This window comes from Columba livia, chromosome 2 (genome assembly GCF_036013475.1).
Source record: "Columba livia isolate bColLiv1 breed racing homer chromosome 2, bColLiv1.pat.W.v2, whole genome shotgun sequence".
Classification (NCBI taxonomy): Eukaryota; Metazoa; Chordata; class Aves; order Columbiformes; family Columbidae; genus Columba; species Columba livia.
Genome location: NC_088603.1, coordinates 96,886,587 through 96,911,541, shown reverse-complemented (window position 1 = coordinate 96,911,541; position 24,955 = coordinate 96,886,587). Strand labels below are relative to the sequence as shown.

The window sequence follows — 24,955 nt, the reverse complement described above, 5'->3', positions numbered from 1 at the left end:
AGAGGCTGCTAGATTGGAGTTAAACCCCAGTGAGCTTGTCCTGGTCCCTAGTTAACGTTAGTGCTGATTACAAACCTCTCACTGTCACCTGGCACAGGTGAGGGACTCAGTGGTGGGAGTACTCTGTGTGTGTGACAGTGACTGTCACTTTACAGAAAGTTTACCCTGAGCTGGGTCTCGCAGTTTCTTTGCAAATGTGCCACGTTTGCAGACAACATACCCCAACGCCTCTTATTTTAGATTTACCGTGAGGAAGGGTGGGAGTTGCTGTTATCAGCTGCTCGGTCCTTTGTGTGACCATTGCTGTGCTAAGATGCCTCTTTAAGGATCATGTCTTTCCCAGACTGTTTTTTTTTGTTGTTGTTTGTTTGTTTGTTTTCCACACAAAGCCTGCGTTAGGCTGACAAGTCTTTATTTATTTATTAATAATGACTTAGATGCTAGGTTTTTTTATTTATTAGTTAATTAATCTACGATCAGCCCTCTCCTGTTTATTACCTGCCTCTGGTCCACACTGGGTCAGCTGCAAAGCCGCCCCGCCGACTGGCGAAGGCCGCCCGGGAGGGTGTTCCGGCGGCGGAGCCCGGCGAAGGCTGCTCGGAGCCCGGCGGGGCGGGTGGGCCCGGGCCGCACCGACAAGGGCTCAGTCTCGGTCCCGGGAGCGCGGTCCCGGCGGGCGGCCCTCGGGGAAACGCGGGCCCCCTGCACACCCCATTCTTTCAATTAAGAATACTCGTATATCAGGCAATTAATTTAGAACAAGAGTATAAGCTCATAACACTTGATTCGGATGATAGGAATCATTTGAGGGAATGGCGTGAAAGGGTGCTGTTTGTTTTTTCTTTGTATTGTTGTTAGGATGTTATTTTTTTTTTTTTTTTTTTTTTTTTCCTCCTCTCCCGCCCCCCCAGCTCTGTCCCCGTGAAGTGCGGGCTGCGGGCTGCAGGGGGTGCAAGAGCTCCACTGAAGGTTCGCCCGGCTCCGCGGGTCCGGCACCGCGTTCAATGGGCCTTTCTGGGCAGCGCGGAGCGCAGCGACGCCCCGAATCCGGCCCTGGGAGAGGGGATGAGATCCGCCTGGGCTGTGACAGTGAGAGACGTGCTATTAAACCCGGAGCTGAGAGTGAGAAAAGGGGAGACAGAGCGCCTGTATTCGTCCTGTGACTCTTGCCCCCCCGCCCCGAAGAACACAGCGTGCCAAGTCGGCAGGGTTGCCTTGGTGGAAAAGGGTATTTGCCCTGAACGGGAGTGCCAAACTAGTTTCTTCCCCAATGAAATGTAAACAAGGGACAAATTCAATACATTATCCATGCAGAAAAATGGAAACTAAAACGAAGAGAAAAATGTATCTGAAAAGTAAGAAAGCATTTTTGATGAGGATTTTCTTTGTAATTAAAATTCTAGCTAGTATTTGCTCTTATCCTGGGAATCAGAGGAATGATTTTAAGGTTTGTGGTGTTTTTTTGTTGTTGTTGTTGTTGTTTTTTTGTTTTTGTTTTTGTTTTTTTTTACCTCTGTGGTCAGTTTTATCATTGCTATTTGCTTATTTTTAAGCAGTAGTACATTTAACTTTTCAACTTGGTGTTTCAGTGTGCCACTTAAGAGGCCGCTCTGCTTAAGTGATTGTCACTCAAATTAGTCCTGTCGCTTTGTGATACAGAAGTCTTCTTCTATACCGCCTGGATTAGTCAGTGACAAACATGCATTGTTTGTTGTTAGAGTCTCACATGGGAAAACACATGTACATCCAGTCAGGACACATGCATTTCCCATCAGAGAGAGAGGGAGAGTTTTAGGAGACTGGTATTTATTGCTTGTTCTTGCATGCATGTTTCGTGTGTTGGGTATCGCAACTTGACAACAGGAAATAAGGTATTGAAGAAATGTTCAGGCACGTGAAGATGCGTCTCTCAAAGGATTAACAGAGCTCCTCTGCAGTTAAAGTATGAACTGATTATTTATAGCTCTGGATTTTGTAACACTGAAATTAGGGTTAAGCCTGAAAATAACAGGTACAAAAGGAAGGATCTAAATCTGTGCAGCTTGAGTTGGCAACGTTTAGAGGGAACTAAAGCCAACGGAAGCTGTGTGAGGCACTTGAAAAAAATCATTTTGTTCTCACAGAAGTGCAAAAGCATCCAAAGAGGAAATTAATTCTATACTTGTATTTGATGACATGATATCAAATATTTAGGAAGAATGTTAAGAAACATGTTATATACGGAAGACTTCACCAATTAAGCATATTTAACAAAACTGATATTCTTACGAGGGAATATTATAGTAGTTTTCTTAAATATTCTCAGTCTAAAAAAGATTGTTTGCACTGTGCTAACTTTAATATTTGCTATGCTGTAAAGTGTAATTTCTTCTCTGAAGTGAGTGAATTTCATAATGTGTTTCAATCCACTCTTCCTGGGTAGAAAAGAACCCTAGTCATTTTCTCCTCACTGTTATTAGTAACTTTATTCCAGAACAAAATTACAAATTCAGAAAATCTGTCAGAAATTGTTTTTTTTTGTAGGCAGCCAACTCTGGAAGAGTCATCTTTGTAAATCTGCACTGCTTTCAGTTTTCCCAAGATCGCTGTTGAAAAATGAATTTCAAATAATAAAACAGTTTTTACTGTCAAAACAAGGAGGATCTTACTGTAACATTGTAAGAGGTCTGAGAAATATTTGCATTAACTGTTCTGTTATTTTTCCCATTGCAAATGGAATTATACAAAACTGATCTGACAAAAACCCAGGTGAGTAGTCCAAATAAATTTTCCCCCAGTACTTCAACACAATTTTTCTCTTCTTTTTCTTTTTCAGAATCTTCCTGTGTTTTCTTCTTATAAATGCTTACAAAAAACCCCCGTGCATTTTAATCTGGCATATTTTCCTACACTACAGAGCAAATTTCAAATGTATTTTCTGTGATCATTCACATATAAAAAACCAGATATCAAATCAGCTGGATGAGAAAGCAAATAGTATTGCTACCTACCCCATTTCTGTGGATTTTCAAAACTAAGCAACACCACTGGAATTTCAAGTGTTATTTTTTTTTCTTGATTATGAATCTAGTACATAAAATATTCCTAGGTAAATAAGGAATTGGATCCATTTATAGACAGGAACATAAGGTAAAATATGAAAAAAACCCAAACAAACAAAAAACCAAACAAACAAACAAAAACCACAAAAGAACTGAGTTCTCAGGTCTATCTGTTTAAATCAACAGGACTGCTACAGTATGAATTAGGGCTTTTACATGTACATGTTACCTACGATAGTTATATGGGGCGTTCTTCATTAGTGTATGTAACTACAGTCTTGGTTTGATCAAGGTTCTGTTTCTTTGCTTTTGCATGGCAGAAATAATGCTTTCAAAGGCATGGTTTTTATTACATCCCAGAATTTCATCTGATGTTATTTTTTCCTGAAAGTTAGAATTGTTCCACATATGCATAATTTCATTTGTAATTTTTTATCAGAAGCTGCCATAAAGTACATTCTAATCTTATTTATTAAAATCAGTTGCCTCTTATGATAAAACTATTTTTTGACAAGGTGACACAGGCTTTTCTCTAGGAACTACTCATGTTAACAGTGACATTGGTTTCAGAGAATAAAATCATTCAGAATGAATCATGAAGTTATTAATGATTTGCTAGATGAAAACATATCAAAATAGATTTTTTTTTGAAACTTGCAACTTTTATTCTGTTTTAAGTTTCTTTTGCTATGCATTGAGCTTGTGAGCAGAAAGCATTAGGAGGACTTTTCATCTTGATTAAAGATTGGCGTGCATAACTCTTCGTGCAACGAAATGAAAATATGCCCCTTAGAGCAATGGCACTCGACCTTTAACAGCTAAAGAGCCATTTAAAATCACAAAGAGGCACACAAGTCAAAAATACAAAAATGCATGTGACAATTTTATTAAATAATATGGATGAATGCATTCATCAAAAACAGTTAAGAAAATCCAAAGGCACTCTGCAATTTGTGTCTTAGGGCAAGGTAATTGATTGGGTAGATTGTATGTTTTTACAAGAAGGAAAAAAGAAACTTTACATACATAAATGGAAGGAAATGGTGAAAGATATCATTGAACAAGTTTTCAGAATATCTGAAAAGAAACAGAAGTGAGCCAGCATGTCACACGATTTCTCACTCAGACCCATGATAAAAGCTCTATACAGGCCTCTGAAGAATGAATTCCATAGGTTGAGTACCACTGCCATTAAATACTGTAGGTGCCGAGGTTGTTTTCATTTTCCTTTACTGTTCCTTTTGAAGTTATCCACTGTGTGAATATCAAGTAACATTTTTAATGTCGTGGTGATAGATTCTGCTTTTAACAGAGTATTCTGCAAGTATTTTGCTGAATGCAGATTTGGCTGAAGGGGAAGGCAAATCTCCCTTCTCTGATTATGTTCAGTTGTCTAATCTGAAAATCGCTGCTGCATATTCTGCATTTGTTCTGTACAATAAATTCCCATTTGATTTCCAGAGTAAATCTGCACAAAGGCTAAGTCAAGGATTGCAATAGTAATCCACAGTGGAAAGGAAATTCTTCCTACCTGTGCTGCTGCAGGCTGCAACACCAGGATGTCTGTCCTGATGGACAGAGCCAAAATGAGCCTTGTGCTACCTCCTTTCATACCTTTCTGAACTTGGTGAGGCTGTGGAGGGTAAGGAATTTGGGGTTTACTCATTATGAAGCTGTTTAATGCAAGATGTACTGCAAAGAAGTACCAGCTCTGAAATGTAAATGCTGAAGAATGGCATGACTCTGTTTAACTCCTTGTTACTTTACAATGCTGTGGACAAAAATTGGAGCTGACATTTCTCTTTGATCTGGTTTACCCATCTCGCTCTGCTGCTATCAGCAGTGTGTGACAGCAGCAGACATTAGCTAGGAAAGAGGGAATAGGGAAGAAAGAAATGTAATCCTCCCCATGGCCTTCATGGGAGAACAGTGAATTAGAGCCAGACGGTACACTTTTAGGTAGACTTAGAAAACAATGCCCTTCTCTCAGCAACTGTATATACATGCCTGGATATTGGGGAATACAGTCAAATGGACTAATTTATTTGCAAAATTAATAAAGACAAAAAGACAGAAGGCAAAATTGAAAAAGTGGAATACACCTGAACCCACGCTGAAAATGTTTTCTTTCATTCTGCTTAGATTACATAAAACAAATCAGGATGTGCATCTTGTCTGTCCCTATGTCTTCCTTCCATTTGAATTTTGCCATATTTTTGGTCTGTGTAGCAGAGAAGGGGAGAAAGGGTGATCAGAGGAATGGAGCAACTTCTGTGTGAGTAAAGACTATTTCCTTCAGCTTTGAAAAAAGAGATAGCTAAAAGGAAATATATGGTAGGTATTGAAAAAATTGTGAGTTAACTGGAGAAGACTGAATAGGAAGCAACTTTCACTATTTCAGCACAAGGTTTGAAAGGCACTCAAAGAAGTTATTCAGAGAGCAGATTTAAACCACATACACAAAAAAGGATATTACGGGCTCTCTAACCAGAGAATTTTAAAAGAACTTAATGCATTCAAGGAAGGCTAGTCCAGTCATGCCAGAAACTGTCCAACCTTTCATGCTTTTCTCTCCTAATTCTCCGTCAGGTGCCCACTCCTGCTTTTGGTGAGGAACAATATTCTCTGCCAACTGACTGATCAATATGGTGGTTCTGACATTCCCATTATGATTTCAGCAGTTTCAATATGGGTTACTCAAAAGTGTTACCATTTCTAAGTCTCAAATCCATGATGCTTTCTTGTGAGGGCTTACTTGTGTTAGTAGTTTAAGACAAGAAATACAAAAGCTAGCAATAAACTTTGTTCACTGTTTTATCTTGACATTATGTATTTAATTTTAAAAAATGTTTGTTTGCACAGCTGTACTTCTACTCCTCTGATCACCTCACAACTTTGTGATGATTTGTAATGTAGAACATTGCATCCCAAATGCTGTGATCAATTTACCTAATGCCACTCTTTTTTTCTGCAGTTCCCCATTTTCATTTTCCTTACATTTGAAGAACATTCCAGACTATCAACAGAATTAAAACAATTTTAAGTTATGATTGCTTTTCTTTATTATGCCATGATTTCCAGCATGTTAGACAGTCTGGTTTATTAAAATCATATTTGGTTGATGAATTGAAGAGGAAAAGGAGAGAGCAAACTTCTTTCCCTTGTGATGGTTGAATACTGTATCTTCCAGTCGTGTTTTGTAATAAAGGGCATGGAGAAGATTAAGGTACTCAGTACCTTACGTGCCTCGCTCCTTTGCTGGTAAAATTAGCCTTCAGGAATGCCAGGTCCCTGAGGCCATTGGGAAAAGTCAGGAGAAAGAAAACCTTGCTGTTGGTGGAGGATCAACTTAGTGTGCACTTAAATAAACTAGACATAAACAAGTCTGTGGGACCCAGTAGTATGCACCCAGAAATGCTGAGAGAGCTGTCTGATGTCATCGTGAGGCCACTCTGGATTATCTTTGAAAGGTCATAGTGACTGAGGGAGTTTCCTGACGACTGGAAGAAAGCAAATGCCATCCTTATCTTCAAGAATGGCAAGAAAGAGGAACCAGAGAACTACAGGCCAGTCAGCCTCGCTGTTTGTGTGCAACACGATGCAGAAATAATTCTGGGAAGTATTTCTGGACATAAGAAGGGAAAGAGGTGACTGGGAATAGTCAGGATGGCTTTAAGAATGGGAAGTCATTCTTCACCAACCCAATACTCTTCTATGATTAGAAAATCATCTTGGTGGGTGAGGAGACAGCAGTGGCTGTTATCTTGACTTGAGTAAGGCTTTCAGTGCTTCCACCTGTGGCTTCCTCATTGACAAAGTGATGATTTGCAGTCAGACAGAAGGACAGTGAAGTGGACAGAAAACAGTCTGAGCTGTTGTGCTTGAAGGGTTGAGGTCACAGGCATGAATTCCAGCTGGAATCTTGTCACTAGTTCTCTACTCCAGGCATTGATGCTATGGCCAGTATGGTTTAACATCTTCATTAATGACCAGGGTGATGGGACAGAATGTACCCTCAGCGGATTTGCAGATGAGGAGTGGCTGATACACTAGGTGGCTGCACTGTCATTAAGTAGGATCTTGCAAGGTTGTTGAAGCAGGCCAACAGGAACCTCCAGGGCTGAACAAAGGGAAATGTCAAGCCCTCTCTGTGGGCCCCAGGCACCCACCCCAACAGGCTGAGGGATGACTGACTGGAAAGTAGCTTTGCAGAAGAGGTCCTAGAGCTGCTGGTAGGCATCAAGTGGAATGTAAGCCAGCAGCGTGCCCTTATGGTAAAGGCAGCCAGCAGCAGTCATGCTGCATTAGAGAGAGCTTCACCAGTGGTTCAGGGTGCTGATTCTTCCTGATTCTTCCCCTCAGCCATGCTGAGAGCACATCTGGAGTGGTGTGTCTGGGTCTGGACTGCCCAGTGCAAGAGAAACTTGGATGTGCAGTAGCAAGGTCAGTGAAGGACCATGAAGATGCTGAAGGGATTGCAGCCTCTGACATATGAGAGGCTGAGAGAGCTGGGATCACTAGAGAAGTGAAAGCTCACGGGCAAATATTACCAATATGTGATAGAAGGGAGCAAAGAAAATGTAGCCAGTCTCTTCTCAGTGATATCTGCTAAAAGGTCGAGAGGTGAGGGGTACAAACTGAAACACAGGAAATTCTACTTAAACATAAAAAGGAAAAAAAAAATACAGTAAGGGTGGTTGTTCGTTGGAACAGGTTGCCCAGAGAGGCCATGGACTCTCCATGAAGTGCTACATAGGCAAACTAAGAGCATACGTGTGCTACTCAGTAGAGTGTTGTACATGGTAGTGATGACCAGCAGCCACAAGAGGACATCTACAATAACCAGGTTTCTGCTTAGTGCTGCACTCTACTATATGGACATGTCATGTTTTGGCAGTGCTCCTCCCTGATTTGTGTGATATGGATATAGCTTACGCAGAATTTGAAATTCAAAAAATGTCAGTGGAAGATAATTTCTGAGTGTGCTGTATCTAGAAAAGATTCCAGATCGAGTAATATTAAAGACTTTGATCTGGAAGTACATACAGAACTGCAGCTGAAAATATTGGGGGGATTAACAGTTCTGGGGCTAGGTAGTCAAGTCTTGATGCAATAGCAAAAAAGATGCATTCATGGGGGGACGGGACAGGACATACAAAATTACATGTCCAGGAGCACTGTGTATAGCTACAATATGGAGAGTTACATCCTGAGAAGCAACTCCTGACAGTGGAGTGTCTGAGTGGCAAAGTTGAGTAAAAAAAGGAGAATATGCTCCTTGAATATGATAACAGCGAAGTAATGAACAAATATGCAGGTATATCTGAGCACTCAATTTTAGCATCCACACATTAAAACATGTCCAAAATTGGAAGGAAGACCCACAGCGGTTATTTGAGGCTCAGGAGGAGACATTTTACTGCAAGAAACATAAAGATGATTCTGCTTATCGTATTAAGAATGTCAGAGGTGATTTGATCTCACTGTAAAAGTAACGTCAGGAGAGATAGTGCAGGATACTAAGGGCTCTTTAATCTAGTAGAAAGAGGCATAATTAGAACCAATGGCTGGAGGCTGAGGCAAGGCAGAGTCATCTGAGAAATCAAGTGCAAAATTTTACAGTAGGTCTGAGAAGCCCTTGAAACAGAGTACTGGGGTAAAGTGGTGGCTTTTCCTTCTCATGGTGTCTTCAGCACAGGACTGGATGTCTTTTTGGAACACATGTTACTCCAAGTGAAAACAAGTTGAAAGTCAGGCTTGTTATTAATCAGGGGGTCAGTTTTGATCTGATAATGGATGCCCTACAAATGAGCTCTATTCCACTGTAACTGGGGAATGAATGTCTTTGCCCTGTTTCTGACTGTGTGAAGTTCTTTTAAGAGGAACTGGACGGTACAACAAAATATTTGCTTTTGGCCTTAAATCTGTGGTTTGCATTAGAGGACTGAAAAAGCTATTTACTATGTATTTCTAACCTTCACTATGCTGCCCTGCTCTGTCCCAACAGCTATAAGGCAACATCACAGCCACAAGCTCTATGGCCTGATCTGGTTGTCTTCAAACAAAAAAGGCCGTGTGTATTAAATGTTAAATGTATTCTAAATATTGTATAAACTGAGTTTAGATACACAGAACTGAAAAAACAGTTTCAAGGCACTTTAGTTAGAATAGTGTATAATACCTACATAGAGGTGATAGAACTATTATGTTCTATCTAAAAATGAATCCATTTTAATGCAAGGTGTCAACAGGTCAATATTTTATAGAATAAATACTAGCAGAGAATCTCTGCATTCTCCTCTACTTCTTGCATTTTCATGAGCTCAGTAAAATGAAATAATAATCTTAATAGTAAGGGAAAACAAGGCTGAATTACAAGTTGCAGAGGCTATTGTCAATTTTACAAATCCAACAATAGCCTGCAGGGTTCCAGGTTTGTTTCTAGCTGCTCAGGAAGCTTGTGTGATTTGCTCACATATTTTTTCTTATACCCCAGAGCTGTGCATCAGCTGGAGTCAGGGATCTAATATTCTCTTTGAACTTCCTTAGCATCCTAGTGCATGCTGTGATCCATAATTAGTGCATGCACACACACATACACACACACTAGCTATATTAACTCCTAAATGTCAGAAGTTTTACTGTGTCTAGCACCTGGTTTAGGTGCTGCACAAGATGAATACAATTCTTTCTCTAACCTTGAATTTGAAAGTCTGCAATCATGACTTGTATCCTTAGGGGGAAGGAGAATAGAGAACCTTTTTGTTTTTCATATGTGATACTACGATACAGTTTTCCAGATGTGAAGAAGTACCTGGGATCAAGGGGAAACTGTAAATCGCACAGAAACCTAAATTAGTGATAAATATGTGACTGCTAATGCCCCTGGAACATCAAGATGCTTTGTCTTGTCCATAGGACAGCATGACTGGGATGTGTCAATCTGTGTCACTTCTGGAGAGAGATATTTGGACCTAGAAGGCAGTTTGGTGTTGTTTTGGTGTTGTTTGTTTGTGTAAACACTTGGATCCTGCAACTGGTGGGATAAGAATGCCTGTAAGTCTGACAAGTTGTCCAATTTGTGGGCATTTTTACCAGGGATTTGAATGAGTATGTACCAACCTATCTAAAACAACCGGATAAAAGTCACCAAATTCCATGGCAAAGTCCCCATTCGCATGGGAAACCGAGGTCTGGGAGGGCTGCCCGGCGCTCCACTGTCAGCACTGCAGAGGTTTCTTAGGGAAGAGCATTGCCTGTCGAGTAATTGTTTGCAATTAGGAGCGCTCTCATTTCTGTTAATGACGGTGATTCACTCAAACCTGCATTTGTTTTGCAGTGATGAGCAAGACATGTAACACCTCATATCCTTGAGATATCCAGTCTGTTTCAATTGCAAATAAATAAAGAATAATCGGAGGGGGGGAGCAGATGTATGGAGGGGCACCGATCAGAGATTAGTTATGGAGAGTAAGCAGTAGCATAGTGGGATCATGCCTGCATTAACTTGTAGAGCTCGAACTTACTGGTTACTGGTGTGTTGTATCTTAATTGCACCAAAACAGTTGTTATGTTCAGTCATTTTTAGTGACACAGTTATGGATCTGTATTCCATCATTGTCAGGGACATCCCAAAAGCTAAGTTTGAAGCTTTGCAGCTTTTTACAGAGACCAAAGAAGGACGTCTGTGAAAGATCTTTGAGATGATAAACTGTAGTGGTAAAAGAGCCAAGACCCCAGATTAGCAGAGGGCTGCATACTCAACAAGGAATTCCCTGGTCAAATTGTATTTATATCTTAAATGTCAAAAACAATCACAGGGCTGTGTATTCAGATTCCTGACAGTGGTTTTATTTTTTCAACATGCCACTGAAGTGTGCCAGGCTGCCACAAATGTACCACAATAGATATTTGTGTGAAAATTACTTTACAATATCTTGCACCAATTTGCTGTTCTGTCAGAAATATGTTTTCAACTCTGTCTTAGAAATTTCCTGATGCAGCAGGCACACAGCATTACTTCCCAGATTATTAGAAAACCTTAATTCAAGATGAGTTTGTTGTTGCTTTTATCCATCCTTCTCTGATTCAATTAGCAGGGCTTTGCATACATACAATGTAAACAAAAGGAGAAAGAGAAGTTAACACCACAAGTTCAGGCCCCTCTGGTTAGCAGATGGCCCAAATATCTAGTGAGACTTGTGCTGGATATAGATATCACGTGTGCTTAGTTTTCCAGGGTGAACAAGAATGGTTGTGTTAAGCACACTAACCATATTGTTCCAAGAGATGAGGATCACAGAATTACAACTTGATTTAAAGCCAGCTCCATTAATGAATATTCAGGTGTCACAGCAAGATCAGAGGAGGCCAACACATTTCTGGAACATGCATGAAGTCCTTCACTTCCTCACTCCATCCCACCTCCTAGAATCCAAGCTGTGGCTGGCTGTCCTACAGGTCAGGCACTCCCACAGGTCAGGTAGAGAAGGACCTGAGACTGATGTATTGGTTAGGTTGTGTCTCAGCTGAGATGCAGTCTTATGTTAAGCACATTTTAAAGATGTGGTGAAATGCAGTCCTTGCATGCGGTAATCACAGGATTCTTGAACTTATTTACTAGCTGCCATTTTTATACAATTAATGTATAATAATCTATTCTGATGGCATATGTCCAAGTTGAGGTTCTGCTTCCTGCAACTAGCTGCAGTAAATATTTAGGACAAAAATATAGCTATTTACTATTATTTATTTATGCTTTTATAGTACTACTGAGAAGTCCTACATGTGACCGAGGCTGGTTTCTCTGTAGATTGCAAGTAAACTGTCTTCTAATCTGCAATCCTAGCAAGAGGAAAAATAAACAGAGTTTAAACATTGGTTTAAAAAATTATTTTATCATGTTATAACTGGTGCCCTGGTGTCAACTGGCCCTGTTTATATTTTTATTTCCTTTAGGAATAGTTAAGTGATTGCCATTGTTCACCACAAGGGCATGCAGATGTGAGACCAAAATGCTGCTTGGAGCATCTAAGATTCAGAAAAATGTCATCTGCTCTTAATGATGACCTCACTTTTGCTTCTGTCTGGAAATAAAAAGGAAGAAAGAAGTTCCTGCCATGTTCTCCTTTCAGTAAAACAGAGAAAAATATGGATGTAAACAAAAAGTCCTTTTGTTTGAGATTAGCAGCCATTATTAAAACTGCTAAACATGGGTTAGATTGATATTGTTGTGAAAACACAAGTGGAGTAACAGCTGTGATAAATTATCAGCTGCATAATGTACTAATTGAAGCAGAACAGTTTTTTGGGCTAGAGTTATTCTGCTATCATGCAAGAAATGTAAATAAAGCATCAGAAAAGAAAAATGTTTTAATATGAAGTTCTGTAAGTCACTTCATAACCTAAGGCAAATGTGTAGCAGGTCTTATTCTGTTTAGAATCATTAAGCAAAAAAGTACGCTCTTCTACATGCATACGCTTAAGATACTAAGTGATCAAAACTCAACATAAAGTATTCTTTTAGGAAGACTTGTAGTTTGGCCAATGTGCAGCTTCGTAGTAGGTAGAAGAGAATTTCTCACGAGGCTCACATTGAGTGCAGCATGAAGTATAAAGTGGAGACAAGCTGTACACCAGGGAAGGGATACAGCTTGTGTGTGGCTTTTGTCTCCCTTAAGAAACTAAGATGTGACTACAGAGATGAATAAAGCCATCAGAAAGTTTTTGGGTGGTGGGGGTGTTGAGTTGTCATTTTGGTGGGGTTTTTTTTGGAAATAATCATCAGCAAGAAAGCTACCTAACAGCAAAGAAAGAAGTACGGTCTGTTGCTTTTCAAACTAAGTGCAGGTGCACAGGGAGCTTTAAACTCTCTTCCTGAAGATTATTTCTGTTCCACTGCTCTGTGGCAGTTCAGACCAATTCAGGCTGGTTTTGAGGAACTTTTGCAGTGTGAGTATTTAGTCCTGCCTACTACATCGTCTTCCACTTGTCTCTGAAATGTGGACTAGGAGTGGTTAATTTGGGTGCTTGCAGTTGCTGGAATAATTGTAAAGCAATAAAATATCCCTCTAAGCTCTACTCTGAAACAAGGCAAATAAATATATTGCAATAGATATTAACATGTTATTTCTCTCCCTCTCTCACATGCAAGTTATTGCAGTTTGCTTAGAAAATAAAAAGTGAAGCTATTTTTGATCAGAAAGTATACGTGCATTAGTTCTGCACATGTATCTCTTTCAAAGTGCACAGTGTGAGTGTGGATATCTGCTAGGCTTTTAGCTCCCTACCCAGTTAGAGCATATCATAAAGCCTAAACTAGATCAGTCAGAGGAACCAAAGAAGTTTCCAGCTTTATTTGATTCAGGGAACCAGCTGAAAATTTTCTTTACAAGTACAGGACGTTTGGGCCTTCAGCTATAGTGAACTACCGCTGGAGAACGACAGTTTATCATTCACAGCAGTGAAAAAGGAGGTCATACAAGGATCACCTCTCCAATGACATAAACATGAGACTTTTCTCACAAGCTGTCAAACTTCAATTGTTGGTGAGATCTGTTGTGTCAGTGTTTCATAATAATTGCTTCTAAGTCTTGTTAAGGGTCTAAAACAAATTACCTGAGTGACATGCTTTTGGCACCAGCGAAGGAACAGCGAGGGGAATACATATTGTGTAACAGACTTGCCTATCAAGATTTTCTTTGAGTTTATTGCAGCAATTTTACTATTACTTTCCATTATTTGAAATACCGCAATAGAAGTTGCAAGTTGTCTCATGCTCACAAGGAAACATTTGTTCTCTGGATTACAGTCTAGCTGGCCGACATAAGCTCATTCATAACAATAGATTTCTTTTAAGAAGCAACATTTTAAACAAACTGAAAAAAGTTAATCCTTTCAGTTATGAAGGCTTTTCTTTAGATTTAAAAAGTAATATTAACTGTCTTTACACTGTAAGTCAGGTACAATTTCTTTTACATGATATGCAATAAATAGATGGCAGTTCATATATATTGATGAAAACCACCAACAACACACCTACAGAAATGTACTTGCCTGCAAAAAAAAGATCAAATTAAATATATTTTTATAAATAAAATGCATATATATTTCCTTGATAGCAGCTGTAGAGGAAAGTGAAATGACTTTCTACTTGCAAAACGTTGCTCCTGTTTGATTACATATAACGAGATTTATATAAGAGTGTGGAAAGGGGTTCTGGGATTGAATTTTTTTATTTTTTTTTTAACATTGACCAAACAAGCAAACAAAGACCCCACTGAATGAAGAATGGGTCAGCCTGTCTCCTTTTTACTCTCATAAGCATATTTCATACAGGAGGTCAGATAGGTGAGCACTGTACCTTGCAAAACGTACAATGTCAGCAATGAGTCAATTTAAGTGTAAAATAACTCAGAGGCAGACAAGAGGGACGAATATGTGATTACTTACTTGTGACTGCCACTTCTTTAGGCTTTTATTTGAAAAACAAACAACCAGCCAAAACCCCTCTCTGCTTGCGGGGCCAGGTCTATTTTTCAGGCACAAACTGCTTTTTGGATTTGATAAACAGGACACATCAACTAACAATTTAAACTCCAAAGCCATAGTAATAGGTATGTGGCTTTTTCCCAGAGGCTTGAAGTTAAAATGCTACAAGCGCTGCAGAATGGCAGCTAAACACACATCCCTTGGGTTCTGCAGGGCTTCATTCTGCGCAATGATGGAAATGTGAAAAACAAGTTGAATGCAGATTTGGCCGTTTCCACCAAGCTGCAAAAGCCTAGAGGATTTTGTCGGTTATGTCAGGGGATCAGGCTCTCATTGCCTAGTTTAAAGCAAAAAGTTACTATGCTGAGCTTCATTTTTTACTTTGTTCAAGACCAAATGAATAGAACTCTGAATTATGAGCTTGCAGACATGATGTTATCCTTAAAATGGTCATATTACATTTCATAAAACAAAAGTGACATTCTTTTCTCTTTCTATTTTTTTGTAAACAGCTTTTTTTTTGTCTTGCAGTTTTTCATTTGGGTTATGTCGTTGGTGACTGATCATTTAAACACCACCCCGGTATTTGGAGTCGATGCGGTCTCCTCAGTTGTTCTTATACAGCAATGCTTTTCGCTTGTATTTGTTCCTTTTAGTTCCAGAGAACTGAGGAGTCACCTCCTTGGTCCTGTGCCTCCACTCCAGCACAGCCAGGACCTGGGATGCAGTGGAGATGCTCTCTGACCTGTGCAGCACAAGCTCTTCTGAATACACCAAGGTAACTAAGGGTTTTCCGAATAGTGCTGCTTAGTTAGAAAGATGGGGTCTCTTAGGTAGAAGCAGTAGTTGACATGCAATAGGAATTATTCTATTTTTGATTAACAGCTATTATTTTAAGGATTTGTGTAGTCACATAGTTGATGATTAGCAAGCACATAATTCCCTCAGAACTGCATTTGCTGGATGCTGGTAACAGTACGGGACTAACGTTTCCATTTGCAGCTTGCTGCTGCCTTTGTAGCCTCCTTTAAACAGCATAAAAGCTGTAGTGTGTAGGGACTGATTAGTATTCTAAAATAGTTTACGAGCCCTCTGATGGGCCTTCTTCACATGTATTGTGTAAGTCATGAGTACCAGCACCAAAGGAGACATAAATTAAGCCATGTATGTTTGCGTGTAGTTGGGAAATGCAGTTATATGGACCTTTCTTTGGTAATATATTTTTAATATATTGAGTCAGCAGTAAAGATACAACAATAGCCTTTCCCACTAGGTATAGAATGCAATTTCATTATGTGCTTGCTTAGTACAGGAAGAAATGTAGACCACAGTGTGGTCTACATTCCAATGGGGGCTCTGAGTATTATTGCAAAATAATGCTAATAGTGCTAGAAAGTGGTTTATGTTATTATGGTGGCGATGTGTATGTGAATTTTCACAAACAACTCTTCCCATAGTCCTTGGCATCAGACCACCATTCTGCAGAAACAAAGTTATTCCACTCCATTTCCAAAATAAGACAAAGCCTTCATTTCTTGCTGAGAATATACAGTCCTACAAAACTATGTATCATTTATCACATATGGCTTGTCAACCCAAACCAAGCACTCTTCTTAACTGCCCACAAACTGACAGTGAGAAATACTGTTCTGTCATATTTTATTCTCCACATGCATTCTAGAAACAACCCTATTTCAGATCCATTGTTCAGCTATGATGTGGACAGTGCAAGACACTCTTCCCACCCTCCAAAGTATATAGTGGCGGTAAAACCACACAATGCCTCCAAGATTTACCTCCCGATATAGACCAAATACCATGCTATAAGAACTTTATGGTACATGAGCAGTTTTGTGCCTAATTACTGTATTTATGTGTACAAAATTAGAGGCTCACTCTAGAAAATCTGTCTCTAAGCTGTTTCAGAACTTGTTTTGAAGAGCATGGATTTTCATTATTATTATTATTATTATTATTATTATTATTATTATTATTATTATTATTAATAATATTAATATTAATATTAATATTATTAATATTATTAAACTCAGGTAGGTTTAAACTCTGGCGTCAAAGTAATTCTTTAAGTAATGAATTTTACGTCAACCTTTCTCATGTTCTAAATAATATTTAAAATCTTAAAGTTAGTTTTATTCATGTAGTGACATATATCTTTTTTTGGGAGTCCAAAGGAAGGTCTTTTGCAATTATTTGGAAACTAATATCTGTAAGTCTGTTAAAAATAATAAAAAGAGTAAACTTTTGTGATACAAGAGGTAGTATTTAAATTTCAAATTTATTTTTTCTATTAGGTAGAAGACACATGTTCTGTGAAAACTCTGTTTGGGCCTTTTTGACAAACATTATTTGCAGAGAGCTGAAGGCCAGTGAATTCTCCTTCCTGCATGCTGGGCTAGAGGAACGGCCATCACCTTTCACACCCCTGCTCTGCTGCGTAAATTCCTGAGTAATTGCATCTCTGTTGTTCATAGACTCCATCAGTCCAAACCCATTCTTCCAGCAAGGAGCCATGATGAAGAACAGCTCTTTGTCCTGGTATTGTCCTGTTACTCATTGCCTAGCATTGTGTGACTGGCTCAAAGATAAGTGGTCCATCCTGTAATTGCTGAGATTTTGGGATTAGTTCTTAATCTAGAGCGAGCAGGCTGGCTGGATAAGTGAGAAGGGCTGATTACATATCTGTGACACTTTTACCAGTGTAGTTCTGAATTTTAGACCTGAAAGTGGTGTATTTTTGCCTTACATTTATGAGGGACAACCTTTCCTGCAATAATCTGAACGAACGATCAGGTAGGCCACTGAATATCAATTAAGTCCTATTGACTTCAGTGACACAGGATAGGACCATACACTTTCTGTGATTTATGTGGTACTGTAAGCTAAAATATCTTTTAGAGAATGACGATCAGTGCAGTTTTCTGACAGCTAATTATGAGACCCTCACAATTTGGAAGTACTAAACAAGATTTCTGTCATAAACAACGTCATAAATCTAGAATGATTCAAGTTTTATTGTAATGCATTACATGGAAGTTTAGATCATCTACTGAGGTTCCATTGCATCTTTCCTTCTCTCTGCACTAGTGGATTTGTACTGGCTGGGTCTAGGCCTACTGCAAAATGCAGTTTCTGCTCTCTGAATGCCAGGTTCTACCAATAAAATCCTGTGAAACAAATAAATTAATTGAGTTTGTTACTTTGCCAATCCAGCTGAGTTCAGGAGTTTCCCTGATTTATAAAAATGACTAAACAGATTATTTTGCATATTATTATTATTAATTAATGAGTACAATTTAATAAAATATGCCAGTGTCAGGGCTTTTGGTTTTGTTGCTTCAATCCACTGTGAAATTGTATGGACAAAGAGTATTACTTGTGGGTTTTTTTACATCATCATTTAAGTTTGTTTTAGATTCAGTTTAAAACTAATCTCATGCTGTGACTACTTAAAACTTTTAAGACATGTTGTTCATACAAGCTCGCTAATCAGCGATAAGGCACCATAATGTTTACCAGATCAGCCAATCAGATGTTTAGGAAATTTATAGGCTAATGAAGTCAGACACTGCAACTACAAGGCAATTTCCTTTTCTGAATTGAGATCAATATTTACTAGCTTTCTACAATGTTGCCTATGCTTGCTTGATCAGCATCTGCTTCTGAAGACCATTGATTGTCCAGAAGGCCTTTCAAAGGCAGATAATGCTCTTTTCAAATACACTTTGTATTGATCAGCAAAAAGAAAGTTTTTGATGGTGCAGAGTGCAAAAGCCATTTATAAAGATTAAGGACAGTGATATGTCGCTGTGGGTCACAGTGAGGTTGAATTAATATGGGCTAATGCATGTTCTACTTTTGAAGACAATAGACAAAAGTATTTGAGGATTTAAGTGATAGTATGCCTCCACTTGCAAAATACCTGCTATACTCTCACCAGGGAATTAAACCTTTCTCCTTCAAAATGAATTGCTTGTACCTACTCTCCAGTCTCTTCCCACATGACTCTTTATGTTCTGCGTCCTATAACAAATTAATATATTAACTGGATGGACCATGGAATTTGATAGAATGATCAAAAAAATATATTTTAGGTGTTTTAAACCAATATGAAATAAAGAAAGATGAATGCAGTCAGAATTTTTATGGCAAAATAAATAGAGTAGTAGGGAAATACCCTGAACTTTTGCAAAACAAACAAACAAACAACCCCCCAAAATATTTTTCCAGAACTAAATTTCAGAGACTATCATAAGCTTTACTTTTGATTCTTCTGATTTTTCATGTTTGAGGAACATAGTGCATCTGACTTTATGTCGTAGAAATGTGTGTGTTCTGAAAGCCAGTGTATCATCCCAAAAGAAAAAGGATGACAGGATATTCACAGAGGTTTTGGTGTAAGAGTTGATGCTATGAAAGTTTAAGACAGGAGATTATGCTAGGAAGAATTAGGACAGCTTCTTCAAGGATGTAATAGACTACTTATGCTTCTAAAATAAACAAAATGGAAAGAGCGTGTATGGTCTGGTGTTGTCTCCATCTCTCCAACAAAAATAACTGCAGCATGTCTATGAAATAAGCATTTGGTTTCCTAGCTGGAGTTCTCTGCAAATGCCAAGGTTGATCACTGGAATATGGCACATACCTCCCATTAAAGTAAACAGCAGTGACATATATATTCAAGGACAAAATTCTAGTTTGAGTCTTTTAGCAACTTCAGTAACATGTATTTTACATACAGGAAATACGTGCGTCTCCTGGGCCTCTAGTCAAATCTTTCTTTATACATATGAATACACTTTGCCAAAAAAACAAACAAAAAAAAAGTGATCTCTGCAAAAGGCTATGTACTTTCTATTGTCTTAACTAAAGAAAATTGATAATGATTAAACAATTCACTTGACAGATTGCTGAAGTTCACACTCACATGATTCTCTGAGCCTTTCTGAATATCGTGGGGTTCTTGACTCCTTTAACAGGCACTGTCTGTCCTCATTTGGTCATGATACATTAAAACAGCCTTTTCTCCAACAGGCAAAATTTCCTGGTGACACTTTCAAAGACTTCAGGTACAAAATAAACTAGTATTAAATTTCCCAGATATCCCTAATACTCCTCATAGCAACACCTTAAGATGTGTGTAAAACAAAGAAAATACAAGCTGGAGGTTTGTTAGAAGTTTGAATTTTGTTATGAGTGTCCAAGCACATAGATTCTGACCTAAAATACATGGTCGCACCAGCACTGAAGGAGCCTGGGAGGGCCGAGTTCTTTCTGGAGTGGCCAAGCATATCTGTGACAGAGCTTGACTGAAATAGAAAAAAAGGCTACTTCTGTTTTGCTTTCTGCCCTTCTCATGCAGAAGTTCTGGGGTTTTCCCAATTTGACCCTGAGGCTTCCTTTGACAGTTTATTTTTGATCATTTAAACTTATTGAGCTTTTTTTTTCATAAACTTTTTGTGGTTTGCATCCACCTCAGCTCCCTGGAGGAGGCCACTGCCTCCAAATGTTTTAGCATTCCGTTTCCTGTAATGCTATTATATAATAAATTTAATATGGAGGAGCCTGTCAAAGTGAAATCTAAACTGGGTTAGTCTAAGAGTTGATCCTTTATGGTTGTTTCCTACTGTCCGGTTTGGGACCTCTGAAGTTTATTTGTTTACAGATATGGTTTTTACTTCTTTCCTAGAAGGATGGCACATCCTTATCAAATCACAGTTTATAGCCTCAACCCTTTCTTCAGATGTTAGCTGATGCTGTGATTGGCATTAATTTTTTCTAAGACATAGCATATTTAGTTAAATTAATTATTCCACTTCTGTATGCATACTTTATCCTATTTAGAATAGAAATTTTGCTTCTTCACACCCTTTAAGATATCTAGTGTCCTTTAAATGATTTTCAGTTTATATGAGAAGAATTTCTTGAGCACACGTGCATTTCGCATTTTTAAAAGTCTGTGGTCTTTGCATTTAACACTTTCATGGCTTTCAAAGACGACTCCACTTGGTGTGAGAGAAAAAAACATCTACCGTTGGTATCAATATCTGTAATATTAGTTTTTCCATGAAGGTTCTCTCTAGTTTGCACATATCATAAATGACAATATTAAGCTCTATAACAAATTTTTTAACAACTGTATATCGCATGTCAGTGAAAAAAGTATCAGATGTCACCATGATTAATGAGCAAACTCCAGTGGAAGAAATAACATGAAAACTCTGCACACAAAGAAGTATTGCAATAGAGATATTTTATTAGCCATGTTTACAAATGAATCAAATAACTGCACACCCCCATAACATGTGTTTGTGGTTGATATAATTGAAGAAAATATGCAAAGAATTTCAGTTTTCACAAAACAATAAATGTTTCTTGAATATGTGTTGCTAAATTCAGTGCCATCTAAGACTAAACACCTCAAATAAAAAAAAAAGAAAAAAAAAAACAACAAATCCCCCAAGAAACACATTCTGCATCTTGACTGAAAAAAGTAATTTTCTTTTTTAACTAAAAAAGTAATCTGAAGACAGTGATAGTACTGTTATTATTGTTGTTGTTGTTATTATTTTTATTATTATGCTATTTATATTCTATGAAGTGATATGGCAAAATAATGTAACGTCAAACTTTATTATTCAAGAAAAGCAAGTTTTTACAATTCAGAGCAATGTGGGTTTTTTGTCTGGAGAGGAAAACAGGCATTGTTTGTTAATGGGGCAAAGAAGACAGCAAAAAATATTGTGTTTTAGTTTAAGAATTGAGTTAAAAAAATAATATCTACATTGTAACATAATCTATGGTTTTATTTTTATTAAAACTTGACTGTGTGGTAATCAAGACATATAAAAGACTCCTTGACATTATTGTAATGAAAAGCCATTTAGAGGTATTACATTTTGAACAACTTTTTTCCTACAAGTATTCTCGGGCCTTTTTTATAGAATATTTTAGATGCTCAAGAATTAGTCTTATAGACTTCTCCTCTGTAGCACTTTAGGGAATTTCTTTCACAGTTATTTCTTATGTTAAGTCAAACATCCCATTAATTCTCAGCTTCTTCAAATCCACCTTAGCAGTTATATGTCAGAGGCAGCAGCCGGTGGTGAACCACCTCTCCATACACCATGAAATGTTTCCTCCTGAATGTTTCTGCTCCATGGTGTACAGCTTGAGGAAGTCTGATGTAATATATGTGATATAAGTTTCTATCAGTCTACATGTGTTCAAGAGGTATTTCATTCTCACTCAAAGTAAAGTTCATTGCTTTCTGTCAAGAAGATCCAGCCTTTGGCTGGAGGAATGTGCAAATTGTCAAGAAGTTTCCCTTTGACAATGGAGAAGATTCTGCTATCCTCTCAAGTATTAATATTATTACCTCCTGAATTCTTTTCTAGAGCCTGAATTTCAGTGAAGCTTGTTTTCTGTTTGACAGAACACTACAGATATATATGATGAAAATTTGGATTGCTTGTTAAAAGAACTGTTGATTTTCAGAAGGCCATGGTTTTACCCATTGTGTGAAAATCTCGTCTTGTTTAAATTCATGCAGGGAATGTAGGTTTTTTTCACGGAGCAGAGACATGATCAGAATAATTTTAAGTCATTTGTTACCCATTATGAAGATAAGGTGTCCTGAGAGACCTAGAAATAGTTAAATTGGAATCATCTGGGGTTATGTTTTTCATGGCACTTCTCCAGATTCAGAAGTGAGCATGTGCCTTCTTGGGCGTCACTCAGCAGCAACTGCAGCAAAGTAGATGTACCATAAACAGGTTCCAGGACAATATTTCTTGGAAGGATGTATGCACCTGGTTGAAGCAGAAATGGATTGCAGCCACACATCATGAGAAGCAAAAAGCTGCTGGAAGGAACAGTCCTTCTACATCACTGTCCTCCTTCTCCCAACCTAAGCTCATTGCATTTCATATACGAAGTGTTTGCACCACTGAAGTTTCCGCTCCAGCACTGACAGCTGATCATCCTGACTAATGTTGCCAGGCAATTAAAATTTTCTTAGTCTGTGAAGGTAGATAATGTTCACTTGTTTGGAGCCCAATCCACATTTCTGGTGCATACTTACCTGATCCTGTCATACCTGCTGCCTGCTACCCTATGGGGAGTTTCCAGGTGCCTGCTTAGATATGCAGTCCTCCTGTCCCATTATCAGTAGATGCTGGCCTGACTGGATTTGTGTATTTGAGCAGCCAGTAATTTTAAAAACACTCACAAAACAGAAAAAATCTGAACAGCAGTGGAGCTTTCTAGGTTCCACAACTATCCTTGCAATATATAAGATTCAAAATCCTGCAACGTGAAGCCTGTACGTTGAAGCCTCAGACATTGCAAAGCCCACAGACCTGGAAGGATTAGGTTCAAGCTGGTGCTTTTGTTATAGGCTTGGCTTCTCAATGTCAGAAGTTTGGTCTGAAAAATTGCCTTTCAGGAAGCTGGCCAAGACGCAGAAGCAAACTTGGCACTTTACTCGCACTAAAAATGTCTCTGTCCATGCCATAAACATCACTGCATGCTAGAGATGGGGCCAGCTGGGCACTTTTTGCTGACTTTCTCAAGGACAGTCTTGGCAGGGTGGCATTACTGAAACAGTGTGTCTCACTTATTTCCTTTCTGACCCTTCATGGACATAACTGAACAAATACAAACCACTTGGCCCAGCCTCTTCATTGCTCACAGACGCTATTTGCTCCTTTGTTTTGGGCACACCTGGCCTTTGAGAAAGGACATGGGCATGGGAGTGGGTGCAGGCAGCCTGCAACCCAGTGAACGCAGGCACAGGTGGTAGGGATGTTATGCAAGGCTTCTACTCATGGATCCCAGTTTCTTGCTCGTATTTTCCCTTCCTTTTGGTTTCTGCCAGGAGGCATGATGGAATTTCAAAAACAGGGTAGGCTAAGGAGCCTGTAGAGCCCTCTGTGTGGCTGTGCCAGGCTGGGCAGGGCCAAACAGCCCCAATGTGGAAGTGTGAGAGCAGATCAGCTTAGGACATTTCCATTGGGGGCAGCTTTATGGTGTCCTAACACATGTGTGTGGACATAGCTACAGCAAACCTTTTACAGTTCTTATTTGAAGGCCCCTGCCATTTGCTGAATTTATCTCTGACTATATCATGTCCTTCACCCCAGCTTCATTCACTATTGTTCCTCACTTTTCTTCTGTTCCCATTCTTCTTTTCTTCCCATATGCCATGTCCATAGCCTCCCATTCCCCCCAAGAAAAGCAGTCATGGGTTGACATTTGTTGCAATCATGCTGTTCAGTTTTCAAATTTTGTTAATTCCTGTCATTTTCATACATCTTGTTTAATTTAATTGTAAGCTGTTTAAAACAGGGGCAGCTTTTCTGTGTTCATACAATGACTTGCTCAATGTGTCTGTGACCTTGATAATTACTCAGGTGCAATTATAATAAAGAGTTATTATCAGCTACAATAATTATTCTAGGACCAAGAAAAATACTGTCATATCCTTAGTTCATTCCTCTCCGGTTCTTGAGCAATGAATGAGCCTGAACACAGTTGTGTACTCTGCCCCATGTATTGCAGTGATGTTGTTGGAAATGTTTTTGAATGTTTGCAATGAACTGTTCAGAAGTTCTTCTCATTGTGTGAAAAATGGGATATTAACCCATTGCTGAGCAAGGAATAAATCTTACCATGTTATCTTGTTGTCATCATTATTATGATTATTTCAAAGCTCTTTTGAGGATGTTTGCATTTTTGACCTGAGACATTTTTCAGAAGATAACAGAGGTTTGGAACTATTCAAAGGGCTAGAATAGCAGGAAAAAGTCCCGAGTGCAGGTTGGTAAAGTTGATGCACTTAACACAAGCAAATACTTTCTGCCCTGTGTCTTAACAAGATAGCACATATACATCACCCCATGTATGTGAGGCACATAAAGATTGTCAAATTTTAAAAATATATTGCCCAAATGCAGAATTTTTAAGCAATAATGTTGGAAAAGAACTAACGTAGTTTATTTACAATTTGGATGCTGTCCTACAAGTATTACGCTTTGTAAAAGTAGCTGATGCAGAGAAATTATTTCCAAGTGCTGTAGAATTTGTTTGGACTTACCAATTTTAGCAGGAGAAAACTCAGGCTAAGATTCAATATACAGCCTGAATTTTTCCACAACACTTTTCTCTTGTGTTCTTCTGCAGGTTTATTTGCTTGAAAAGCAGAACTTGTTGATAAGTACTCCATAACTGATGGTAACAGCTGGGTGAATACTCAGAAGATACTCTGTTTTCTCATGACACATGCTATCACACTCTTATCTTGTCTGAATGAGGCCCAAATCTCAAGCTCCTATATTCACTTTTTTTTTTTTTTTAACTGTTGACTGGAATATTAAGCTAATTTGCTATCCACCTCACCACCCTTT

The 24,955-nt window shown here is 38.6% G+C and overlaps 1 long non-coding RNA gene across 1 annotated transcript; it reads left to right on the top strand.

Moving 5' to 3' along the window:
- The first annotated feature begins 518 nt into the window (after nucleotides 1-518).
- Nucleotides 519-24,208, top strand: LOC110364318 (uncharacterized). Its single transcript, XR_010470382.1, has 3 exons — nucleotides 519-1,355; nucleotides 15,188-15,309; nucleotides 16,844-24,208. It is a non-coding gene; the product is annotated as an uncharacterized LOC110364318 (long non-coding RNA).
- The last annotated feature ends 747 nt before the right edge of the window (nucleotides 24,209-24,955 follow it).